The sequence below is a fragment of the Sorex fumeus genome, unplaced genomic scaffold (genome assembly GCF_029834395.1).
Source record: "Sorex fumeus unplaced genomic scaffold, SorFum_2.1 ptg000044l, whole genome shotgun sequence".
Classification (NCBI taxonomy): domain Eukaryota; kingdom Metazoa; phylum Chordata; class Mammalia; order Eulipotyphla; family Soricidae; genus Sorex; species Sorex fumeus.
The window spans coordinates 60,452,138-60,465,781 of record NW_026606101.1 but is presented as its reverse complement, the minus strand read 5'-3'; positions in this window follow the sequence as shown (position 1 = coordinate 60,465,781).

Here is a 13,644-nt window from a genome sequence, read left to right as displayed (position 1 = left end):
TGCCCGAGGCTGACCAGGTTCAATTCCCAGTGTTTATTCGGATTCTCCTTTAGTACTCTTTGTAATAAACGGGTCATCTATTAAGTAAACTCTTTTCTTGAGTTCTGTGAGCTGCTGGAGTGAATTAATCAAAGCTAAAGAAGGGCCTAGGGGAAATTCCAATTTCAGAGCCAGCTGAGCATGGGGAGCAAGCTGAACTGTCGGAAGCGGAGGGAGGTTTCATTCTTATGGCACTGACCCATTAACTTGTCACGTCTGATGTCATCTCCATGGAGATGGCTTCAGAATCAAATTAATTAGACTCCCAGCTGGTGTCTCCAGAGATGCTTTGTGTGAAAGACCTCCCACCTAATACATTTTGGATCAATGTCACTGTCACTGTCCTCCCGTTCATCGATTTGCTCGAGCGGGCCCAGTAACATTGTGAGATTTGTTACTGTGTTTAGCATATCGAATACATCATGGGTAGCTTGCCAGGCTTTGCCGTAAGGGCGAGATACTCTCGGTAGCTTGCCAGGCTCTTCGAGAAGGGTGGAGGAATCGAACTCGGGTCAGCCGTGTTGGCTGTGTGCAAGGCAAACGCCCTACCTGCTGTGCTATCGCTCCAGTCCAACACATTTTATTTTCCCTTTTTTGGGGGGGGGGGGGAGTGACACCTGGCGATGTACAAGGGTTACTTCTGGCTCTGCACTCAGGAATTACTCCTGGTGATGCTCAGGGTACCCTATGGGATGTTGGGAATCAAACTCGGATGGGCCGTGTGCAAGGCAAATGCCCTACCCGCTGTGCTATCGCTCCAGCCCCCACATTTTATTTTTTATCACAAATGGAGTAGAGTGTTCAGAATATTGTGAGTGAGACACAAGAGAAGTGATTTTTCCTGTAGAGGAAGGGCATGGGGCCTGGTGGTTCATGAGTGATAGAGATTTTATAGTGATTGGGAGAAATTTTTCTTCTACGCTTCTAGGTTCTTTGACTTATCTCATACTTTAAAATGACATAACTTTTACTTGTCTACAGGAATTCCTCAAAAGCCGTCATTTCTTGATAGCCAAGCACTTAGAATTTGCATAGATGGTGTCTTGGGGTGGGGAGAAAGAGGGAGGGCTCAGCAGACTTTAAACGGAAGGACAACTTACAGGAAGATGGGAAAAGTAATTGTTTGATAAACAAATATTTTCCAAGTCATGGCATGCTCGGAGGAAGGGACGTCAAGAAGAATTTGAACTGACAGCCTTGCTAATAATTCCCCCTCCCCTCATTTCCAAGTGCATACATTTTTCTTAGAACGTAAAGGTAAAGGCCCTCCCATTGTTCATCGATTTGCTCGAGCGGGCCCAGTAACGTCTCCATTGGAGACTTTGTTGTTACTGTGTTTGGCATATCGAATACGTCATGGGGAGCTTGCCAGGCTTTACCGTGCAGGCAAGATACTCTCGGTAGCTTGCCGGGCTCTCCGAGAGGGGCGGAGGAATCGAACTCGGGTCGGCCATGTTGGCTGCATGCAAGGCAAACGCCCTACCACTGTGCTATCGCTCCAGCCTATATTCTTGGTCTTTATGGTGATAGTTCCCTTCCTGCCACAAGCTTTTTCTTTTGATTACTTTAGGCAATTAGAGGAGAGGAAAAGATGTAAAAAACTTTCCTGAATCTGCAGGATTCTACCACCTTCAGCTCAAAATAATCCGCATTCAGAGAGGCATATTTGAGGAGTGGCCTGTTTTGGTAAGCCCTTTGATATTTTAAATTTTTAAATATATTTTCATTTAGAGAAATGGATGTTTTAAAAGTATTTACATTCATAAAGTCATGAAAAGTTTCTGTGATTTAGTTTTATTTATAACGGCAGAGCCTGGCAAAGCCACCCGTGACGTATTCAATATGCCAAACACAATAACAAGTCTCACGATGGAGACGTTACTGGGCCCGCTCGAGCAAATTGATGAATAATGGGAGGACCGTGACCGTGATATTTTTGAGTTTGGGGGCCACACCCAGCAGTGCTCAGGAGTTACTCTAGGCTCTGCACTCAGGAATCACTCCTCACAGTGCTCAAGTGGCCATATGGGATGCTGGGGATTGAACCTGGGTCGACTACATGCAAGACAAGCGCCTTACCGATTGTACTATCCCTCCAGTCCCATAAATTTATTTTTTAAGGCTCATTGATTTTTTTATTGACTTAATTTTTCTGCCAGTGTCCCTTTTCTTAGTTGTTGTTGCAGCTGCTCCTGTGATGACCTGGGGTCACACACATGACTGGCTGTGCACTTGGCACAGTGCTAGCTGGGGTTCAAACTCTCCAGGGTCGAACATCCGGCCATGGTGCTCACATGTGGCCCTAGTGCTTACCAAGACTTGCACGCCTATAGTTCTGTGGCATGCGCGTGTGCTCACTACAGCTCATGCTCTTCGTTGAGGCACATAAATTATGGGTATGTGGCTCCTCACAGGTCACTGCGGTGCTCCCACAGGCTCACCAGAGCTTCCCACACAACTTCCAGAAAGTTCCAGTCAGATACATCCTTTGGGTTTGTTTGGTTTGGCTGATGCTCAAAGTTGAACGCAGGGCCTCAGACCTGTGAGTGAGGTGGTTCTCTAAGGACCAGTCAACTTCCCTGGCCAGTCAGAAATCTCTTCAGTTTCAGCCTTGCTAGGGGGTGCAACCCATCCTGTGGTGTGCCCAGACACAGCTTGCTGTGGTGCAGCTGGGAATTCCTTCATTCTCTGGGGAACAGATAGCATAACCACCAGACTCTAACCACAGAACTGCCAGGATGGGACACGGGATTTAAACTTATGAACCATACGCTTGTAGAGAGCTGCTCTATGTTCCCTGGCTATTCCCCAGGCCCAGTTTTATAATCATTATCTATCTATCTATCTGTCTATCTATCTATCTATCTATCTATTATTTGGCGACCATCCCCTGTGGTTCTCAGGACCTGTTTTTGGTTCTGTGGTCGGGGATCACTCCCAATCCTGGTGGTGCTTAGTAGACCATAGGTGGTGCCAGGGATTGAGCTAGGATTGGTTTTGTGAAAGACAATTTTTTTTACTTTTTTTTTTTTTTTTGCTTTTTGGGTCACACCCTGTGATGCTCAGGGGTTACTCCTGGCTCATGCACTCAGGAATTGCTCCTGGCGGTGCTTGGGGGACCATATGGGATGCTGGGAATCGAACCTGTGTTGGTCATGTTGACTGCGTGCAAGGCAAACGCCCTACCAGCTGTGCTATTGCTCCAGCCCCTTTTTTACTGTCTTTCTAGCCCCCAAGTTTTACAATTTTTTTAGCCACACCCAGCAGTGCACAGTGCTTTCTCCTGGCTCTGCCTTCAAGGGTCACTCCTGGCGGTGCTCAGGGACCATATGGGATACCAGGAATTGAACCTGAGTTGGCCACTTGTAAGGCAAGCACCCTACTCACTGTAACTGTCACTCCATCTTCAAAAACAATGTTAAACTGAATGCTTAGATTCAGCTGGGAATTAAGGGATCCACCTCCCTTATGTATACAGGGACACCTTTCAGAGTCTTTAATTAATCCAGAATTTCCAGAAAGAAAGATAACGAAAGGTGGTCTCAGAAATGGTAACATTTGCATTTGTTTTCTAAAGTTTTGTATTTAAATTAAAAAAAAATTTTTTTTTGGAAAAGGTCTATCTAAGAGACAGGAGATGCCTGTGTTCCCGATATCACCATCTCCCCTTTGGTTTCCTGGGAAGGAAAACTAGCTAGATGACATACCCATTCTTGAATTTGCTTCGTCTCTCAGAAAAGCATGTCATGCTTCTCACCAACAAACATTTATAATTCATTTCCTGGGCATTTTGGTCTTGAGATATGTGTGACTTAGTTAATTTTCCTTTCCAGGAAACTGCAGTGGGAGATTGTGGTGTGCGTGCATGCGTGCATGCGTGCGTGCGTGCGTGCGTGCGTGTGTGTGTGTGTGTGTGTGTGTGTGTGCGTAGAGTGAGAGAGAGAAAGGGAGAGAGAGAAGAGGAGAGGAGGAGAGAGGAGAGGAGAGGAGAGGAGAGGAGAGGAGAGGAGAGGAGAGGAGAGGAGAGAGGGAGGGAGAGAGAGAAAGAGAGAACCCAGGTTCCTGTTCTTAAGAACCATGGTCCGGTTCAGATGAGAAACACAATGTAAGAAGATTGAGAATGTGAGGGAATATAAGAGTTGTGGGCCATGTAAGGAGCAGTAGTTCCACTATAGTGCAGAACTATAATGTCATTAAAAGGGTTAAAGAGAACCTGGAGAGATATTACAGCAGGAAAGGTAAATACCCTGCATGCCAACCCGAGTTCTATCCTAGCACCCCATATAGTCGTGTAAGCCCACCAGGACTGACCCCTGAGTTCAGAGCCAGGGGTAACTCCCGAGCCCAGCTGGGTGTGACCAAAACAAAAACAGTAAGAGGGCTAAAAAAGAATTCTGGTAAGCTGGAAAAAGATGAATTTGTAAGCAAAGAGACTGAGGTTTAGAAGATTAGATGAAGGCCTGCTGAAAGAGTGACATGTGAGAAGTCCAAATTAAAGTACAGTGGAGGCGCTGGAGTGATAGCACAGCGGGTAGGGTGTTTGCCTTGCACGTGGCCGACCCAGGTTCGATTCCCAGCATCCCATATGGTCCCCTGAGAACCGCCAGGAGTAACTCTTGAGTAGAGAGCCAGGAGTAACCCCTGTACATCGCCAGGTGTGACCCAAAAAAGCAAAAATAAAATAAAATAAAGTACAGTGGAAATTCATGAATGTTATTTTATTTGGAAATGGGGTGTTTTAGAGATCATTAAGTTAAGGATCTTGAGATGAGGAGATGATTCTAGATTACCTAGAATAAACATTCTCAATTATCTAGATAATTATCACATGCGTTCTTATAAAAGGGATATTTCCCTCTCTGTGTCTCTCTCTCTGTTTTTCTCTCTCTGTTTCTCTCTCTCACACACACCACACACACACATACACACACACATACACACACACACACACACGAGAAGGAGTATCAAGATGCAAGCAGAGATCGGCGTGAAGCAGTTAAGAAACACTGGTCACAGCTCCAAGATTGAAGTAACACAAATTCCAACCCAGGTCTCCACAGGGAGCACATTCTGGTTTGCACTTTCATTTTAGCTTCAGGATACTGAGCATGAACATCTAACCTCCAGAATCGTGAGTGAATCAATCTTTATATTCTATTATACACAGACACTTTAATATGTCTATATGTATGCATATGTATATATAAATGTTTATTGGATCTTCTTATGGAAACTATGAAACATTATTTAGAGACATTTAGGAAAACAATACTGTGTTCACAGACTGGAAGACTAAATCATGTCAAGATTATCAAATTTCTCTAAGATTTTCTGTGGAGATATTCAAGCCATTCTCAATGTGATCTTAGTAGGAATTTATTACAGAAATTAATATTTGAAAGTGTATTCATAAATTCAAGGAGTCTTAACTGCCAACAAAAAAGAACAAAGCAGAACAATTTATTATTCTTGATCTTAAAACTTAATATTATATTCAAGACAGTGAACCATAATAGTAAGACACTGTAGTACTAAAAAAGGACAAATAGATCGATGGGCCAGCATAGTGCTTTCAGAGTTAACTCTACATTTCAGCAGTGAATTGGATTTTGACAGAGCACCAAATTAACCCATAATAGAGAATGGAGTCTTTATAAAGACTGACGCTAGTAGGATTGGTGGTACAGATGAAGAAGATATACAACATACACACTGTGTATGAAATTTAGTATATATGTATACAATATGCATATAATATATCAATATTAGTACACAATAACAAAAATTGTATATGCTTGGACATATCCTTAAATGTAAAATTCTAAAGCTTACTAAAAATAAATAGGAGAAGGGTCAAGGAAGGCACGTGGCGGCCCAGGTTCAATACACAGCACCAACACCTACTCCCAGCATTTTAGGTGCAGCCCAGAGGCTTTTCTAGGTGTGATCCTAGAAGGAGCATGTTGGATTGACCTGGGTGCCCCTGCCACACAGGGCCTGGGCAGCATCACATCCTCGGGGACGAGCACTAAGTTGCCAGCTCACTGTTAACTGAGTAATGGTGGAAATGGCAGCTGGGTCTCTCTCTCTGTCTCTGTCTCTCTCTGTCTATCTCTCTGTCTCTGTCTCTCTGTCTCTCTGTCTCTCTCTCCCTCTCATCTCCACCATTCCAGTTTAGCAGTAGGTTAAGTTTTCTTAGGTCATGTAAATAATGCTATGAAATTTTTAACATTTGTTATGTTGGACATCAATAGACTAAAATACTTCTGCTCATCAAATAACGTCAGTTATTGACAAAACACGTAATGGGAGAAATCCCTTTTAGAATATGTTGCTAACAAAGGACTCACATCCGGGATATTTAAGAAACTTGTAACTCAGTGATAAGCTCATTCATCATCCATCACCCTGTGTTTCGAGTGACTGTGAACCTTCATCCCCATCAAAGCTATTCTTCCCATGCAATACTCAAGGATATGATATTAGGAAGCATGGTCTTAGGAGGTTATGATATTAAAAAGCATGGCCTTTGGGAGATGCTTTCGTCATGAACGTGGGAGGCATCCTCATGAATGAGATCAGTGCTGTAAAAGAGACCCTTGATGCTCCCTACCCATCCCACTATGTGGGGTTCCAGGGAGGAGAACCAGGAAGCAGCTCTTTTCAACGAGAACTTATCCATGTTGGCACCTTCATCTTGGATTTCCAAGTGTCTATAAAGCTCTGTGCAAAGGGCCCAGGCCTGGCTCAGTAGTGAAAGGCGACTCCCTTACTTCCACCCCCCAGTGCCTCCCGTATTTTCCAGCTGGAAAAACACCAATAAAGCAAAAAGAAGGAGGGGGAAATTGGAAGTATGATCATCATAAGAGCACCAGTTTGGAATATTATTTCTCAAATTTTATCAGAGCACTTCAACTTAAAAGTTATTCATAGCTGGGTTTTAGACATTCAAGGGTCCATCAAGGATCCCACCATCAGCGTCAGCTTCCCCCCACCAGTGTTCCTAGGTTCCCTCTGTGACCCCTGCCCCCTAACCTGCCATCTTGACAGGTACCCTTTTTTTTTTTTTGGGTCACACTCGGTGATGCACAGGGAATTACTCCTGGCTCTACACTCAGGAATTACCCCTGGTGGTGCTCAGGGGACCATATGGGATGCTGAGAATCAAATCTGGGTTGGCCACGTGCAAGGCAAATGCCCTCCCTGCTGTGCTATTGCTCCAGCCCCTGACAGGTACCTTTTAAAGTTTGGTTTTTAAAGTTTGGGTCTCATGATTTCAGTGTGGCTGACTGTGTTTTGGATATTCAGCTCTACCATTGCTTAAAATATTTTTTAAAAATAAGTGTCTGAAGAGATTAAGAGAAAACTCAGGTTTTTAATGGAAAGAGGGCTGGGCCAGACCAACAGTTCTGTGGGTGAGTTCTGGCTTTGTATGCCGCCAACCTGGATTGATCTCTGGCATCCCCCAGATGGTCTCCTGAGCACTTGCAGAAATAACGCCTGAGTGAAGAACCAGGAATAGTCACCCCTGAGCACCTCTTATTTTTATTTTTATTTTTTGTAGCTTAACTTTTTAATTTTATTTTTATAAAGTAGTTTACAATATTTTATTACATTTAATAGTCAAACACTAATTCCACCACCACTGTACCTTCCCACCACCATATTTTAGATGTTTCCATCCCTAACCTCAACCCCTGCCCCAAAGCAGCACTGAAATAATTTATTTTGTATTGTTTGTTATGAATAAAACACTGAAAAATGCTCCAAATTTTTTTCTTTAGAGGAGAGTGTGTGAAGATTGTTGTATTTCACCCAGGGGCCATTAAGCCCTTCTATATGTGATTATTAATATGTTGTTAAGGGTTGAGCCTTGTGAGCCCTGAGCACTTCTGGGTGCACCCCCCTCAGATGGAAAGAGAGCCATAGAGATTGCTCAACACATTGGTGGGGGCTTTGTATGCGGAAACCCCAGGTCTGACCCCTGACACCGCATAGTCCCTCCTTACTACTGGGGAGCCACTCCAGAGCTCTGAGTCAGAAATAGCCTCCAGCTCCACTAGATCTTCCCCTAAAGCCAAAAACTGGGGGTGGAGCTGAACATTCAAATACTACAGGAAATGGTTGCCTCTAACACATGAACAAATCTCTCAATGTTACGAGTCATCAGGAAATTACTAAGTAAAGCCATCACTAGATATGGCATATCACTCTAAAGCTGCTAAAATTAAAAACAACAACAACAACAACAGCAAAATGTAAAAGTTCCCAGTCTGGTGACAACGTGGAGGTACCAGGATTCTCAGACACTGCTTAGGGGAGTGTAAAATGTTACAACCACTTCTGGCAAATATTCTTACATAAACTTCTTACATACACCTGCCCGTTTAGTTCAACAATTCTACTCACAGGATTTATCTAAGAGAAACAAACACATATGTGCGCCAAAAGGCTATACAAAATATTGACAGACTTGATTCACAAAAGCCAAACACTGGAACCAAACCAAGTATGCATTAACGAGGAAAGAGATAAGCAAATTTCCCTAAGAAAACAGGATGCGGCAGCAAAAAGAAATGGATCAGAACGAATGAATCTAACAGACGTTTGAACTCAGAAGAGACTGTTCTATATGACTTCTGCCCACTGTGGTGTTCCAGAATAGGGAACCTGGGTGTTAGGAGAGGGAATCTCAAAGTAATGAGATTTAGAGACGACCGCTGGACTAGAGCCGTTACCGACTGGTCAAAAGATCACGTGGCCGCCCACCTACCAGATGGTCAGACTTCTTCATCAAGATCATGAACGATTGGTTTGAGGCTCTTCGTGTTTCTAGAAAGAACAGATGCCATCAGGCTACACTAGCACGTGACAGGGACAAATGGAGACGTTACTGGCACCCGCTCGAGCAAATTGCCGATTAACGGGAAGCCAAGTGATCAAGTGATCAAGTTAGGAAATCCAGGTTACATGGATAGACCCATTGGTCAAAATGCACAGCAAAAGTTGTGCATTTAGAAGTTCAGATGGATGTAGGCACATTTCACATAAATCTATAAAAATAATTGAGTTGAAGGGAAGGTTGGAGTGGGTGGAAATTAGGAGAAACAAAAATGACACAACGCTGACAATTGTGGAAGCTGGATACCAGGCACTTGAGATTCATTCTACTTTTCTATTTGCTTTTTATATGTGTTTTTATTATAAAAATTTTAAGTGTCCCATATGTTTCTTGTGAAAAATACAAGAAGGAAAATAAAATGCATCTGTCAGAAGGCAGTCTTAGTGCAGAGGGAGGAGCAGATGAGCATAAAACGCAAATAGTCTTGGGTGCTGTGTAGAATTCATTGCAGCTGTCATAGATGTCTATTGCCACTGTAATAAATGATCCCAAATGCAATGGCATAAAACAGAACAAATTCATTCTCTTCTGTTTTAGAAGCCAGAAGTAAGAAATGAATCTCATGTGGCAAAGTCTCCACAAAGCAAATTCTTTACTCCGGATTCTAGGAAAGGAAAAGGTATATAATGTATGTGATATTTATACATTACATATAGCACTGTAGCACCGTCCTCCCATTGTTCATCGATTTGCTCGAGCGGGCACCAGTAACATCTCCTTTGTGAGATTCGTTGTTACTGTTTTTGGCGTATTGAATACGTCATGGGGAGCTTGCCAGGCTCTGCCGTGCAGGTGGGATACTCTCGGTAGCTAGCCGGGCTCTCCGAGAGGGACAGAGGAATTGAACCCGGGTTGGCCGCATACAAGGCAAACACTCTACCCACTGTGCTATCACTCTAGCCCACATTACATATATTATTTATAATATATTATATTATATTACATATATTAATGTATATAATTTTTTATATAAATGAAGCAACCTACATTCCTTGGCTTGTGGCTCATTTTGTGTCTCAAAGCAGCAATGTTGGGTAGAATACTTCTAAGACCACAACACTCTGGTGTTGTGTCTAATGTCTAATGTCTAATGTCTCTCTTTTCCACATTTGGATACACTTATGGTTGTATCCAGATTATCCAGGACAACATTCATATGATAAAATCAATTGCTTAGCAAACTTGATTTCATCTAATTCTCCATTTGTTAGAATGAATTGTAGGTATGAACATGATGACCTTATTTTGTGGCAGGTAAGAAAGCAGCATGGGGTCACATTCACTAAGTCTACTACATAGCCCCTTGTAAACATTTTGACTTTTAGGATCTTTCACTGACTTTGTGTGTGTGTGTGTGTGTGTGCACACGCACGCACTCATATGAATGTTGTATATAGCTCTGCCACATGTGTCATGTAAAGCATTCCTATCACCTTCCTTCGTGTTTATTATTTATATTTTATTGTTCTTTGTACTTTCATCTCTTTCTACTAAAATTTAAGAAGAAATCTCAAGTTAGTATTCCATGCTAACAGATTTTATTTTCGATGATATTTTTGCCTTTTTTCTTGCCTTGTAAGTAGTTTAAAATTTTATTCTTGCAGTGCATATACTAATGCATTTCCTTTACTTATCTTTGCTGTAATCTGCACCTATATCTTTGACATCAAGCTTTTATGTAAAGACGCAAAATTATTGTCTAGAATTAAAAAAAAACTGTTTTGGGTACTGTGATTTACAGTAATGGTCCCAGCAGGGTTTTATGCACTTTCCAATAGGACTCTTGCCCAGTCTCAGTTTCCCTCCACTGTTGTGTCAGAGTTCCCACTTTCCCTGACAGTGATATGCTTCCTATTACAGACCAGTTATTTGTTGTTTCCTTACTATGTTTCTTTATATCCCACATATGAGGGAGATCATTTTGTATTTTCTCCTCTTCTTTTGACAAACTTCACTCCGCATGATACTCTCCAGGTTGATCCACATAGCAGCAAACGGCATGATTTCATTTTCCATACAGTTGAGTTGTATTCCATTGGGTTTACATGCACCATAGTTTCTCCATCCAGTCATCTGTTCTTGAACACTTGGGTTGTTTCCAGATCTGGGCTACTGTGCATAGTGCAGCAGTGAGCATAGGAGTGCAGATGGCTTTTCAGGATAGAGTATTTGGGTCCTTGCTGGGTCATATGGAAGATCACTTTGTAGTTTCTTTGGGAAGTGTTCATATCAGTTTCCAAAAAGGTTGAACCAGTAGACATTCCCGCCAGCAGTTGGTGAGGGTTCCTTTATCCACACATCCCCACCAATGCTGATTGCTGATGATCTCTATATTGTGTGCCAATCTCACTTGTGTGAGATGATAGTTCACAGTTGTTTTGATTTGCATTTCCTTGCTGATGAGTGATGCTGAACATTATTTTCATATACCTTTTGGACACTTGTATTTCATCTTTGAGGAAGTTTCTGTTCATCTCTTCCAATTTTAATGGCATTTTTTCCTCTCAAGAAGTTCTACAAGTGCTTTATATATCTTGGATGTTAATACTTTATCAGTGGAGTTGTGGGTAAATATTTTCTCCCAGCGGTGGGGTTTCTTTTTATTATGATCATCATTTCTTCTACAGTGCAGAAGCTTCTTAGTTTGATGGAGTTCGATGTTTATCTTTGCTTCCATTTTCTTGGTCAAAGACATTGATTCATTGAAGATGCCTCTCGATTCATGCATGAAGTATTCTTACTTTATTTTTCTCAGTGGAATTTATAGTTTCTTGTCTGATGCCAAGGTCTTTAATTCATTTTGATTTTACTTTTGTGCACGGTGTACTTTTCTTTCTTTCTTTCTTTCTTTCTTTCTTTCTTTCTTTCTTTCTTTCTTTGCTTTTTGGGTCACACTCGGCGATGCACAGGTGTTATTCCTGGCTCTGCACTCAGAAATTACTCCTGGCGGTGTTCGGGGGACCGTATGAAATGCTGAGCTCGAACCCGGGGCAGCCGTGTGCAAGGCAAACATCCTACCCACTATGCTACCGCTCCAGCCCCGGTATTCTATTATTTCTGCTGCTCAGCAGTGACACCTGACGGTCGTCTGGCATTGTATGTGGTCACAGGGACTTGAACCCTGGTCAGTTGTGTATGCAAGGCAAACACTTTAACCTTTGTGCTAGCTCTTGGTTCCTCCCTAGCTGTTAAAATCAACATCTGTATGTGAAACAGTTGTCCGCAGAATTCTTATTTCCATTTATCATTATGTAGATTCAGCGTTGGGAAAGACGAGTAAGGAGAGGCTGCCAAAATCTCAGGGCTAGGACAAATGGAGACGTTACTGGTGCCCGCTCGAGTAAATCCATGAACAATGGGATGACAGTGATACAGTACAGCGATTATGTAGATTATCCCTTTTATTATCAATTATTTATTTTTCTTTTTTTTTCGGGTGGGGGGGCGGTAGTGGCATCCTGACAGGTGCCAGGGTGCCATGTGTTATAGAGAATAGAGCCTAAGGTACTGTACATGTGGACATTGCTCCTCCACTTTGAGCCACTTTTAATTAATTTCTGTCTCCCCACTTCCTTTCTGATGATCACTATTTTGTTTTTTTTTAATAGTCTGCAAGTTTGTTTTTGTTTAGTTTGTTCGTTTCAGTTGTTTGTTAATCCTACACTAGTGAAATCATATGGTATTTGTTTTCTGTCTTATTTCATTTGTTTTCTGTCTTATTTCATTCTGTCTTATTTCATTTAGCTTCATGTAGATAATTTTGACTACCCATTCACACTGCCAAACTACCTTACCATGTGTTTGCATTCCCTCTTGTCGTTTCCATACATGGATGTTTCTATTTCTTCACAGACCACTGGGAGGAGATGAATTTCTGTGCATTTGAGTAAAGCGAGGCAAGGTTCCAGTAGATCAAAGACCAAGTGCGTCTTGGCGTTGTGTAGGCTTTAGAACATCCAAATTGACTTGGAGAGAAACGCTTCTGCCAGTAAGCGTAGATCAATGTTCAGCCACTAGGGGGCAGAGTAATATCATGAAACCAAAGAGTTTGCTCAATCATTTATTTAAAGCTCAAACCAGTTTATAGAATCATCAATCTAAATCTCTATTCTGACATTGCCATCAAGGTGGTTTCAATTACTTTAACAAGGTGATAAACAAAGGCAGGGATGCTATAAATTTAAAATAGTTTCCAATTACAGTAACAAACACATTGCATTCAGTTTTGTTTTTCTTTAAAGAAATGCATCTTTAATTTTAGAATAGTTTCATATTTACAGAATAATGGTGTGAAAACAGTGACTCCAGCCCAAAGAAATGAAGAGCTGAAATGCAAAATAAAAACCAGAGAGGCCAGAGTGATAGTACAGCAGGTAGGGTGTTTGCCTTGATCCCTGGCATCCCTGCCAGGAGTGATTACTGAGTGCACAGCCAGGATTAAGCCCTGAGCACTGCCAGCCATGGTTCCCCCAAAACCCCAAAATAGAAACCATAAAGCTACACTAGGCAGCGATGGGTGAAAATATTTAGATTGTTTTTCTTATACTGTTTTCTTGGGCCAAAGAGTGAGGCCTTACTCAGAAACCTTTACTTAGCATTTGAGATACAATGGAGGGTGTCTCAGGAAACTCCATGGAGGAAGTTTCTTTTCTTTGGGAGAGGTTGTACCACGCCCCAGGGTATTCAGGACTTATTCTTGGCTC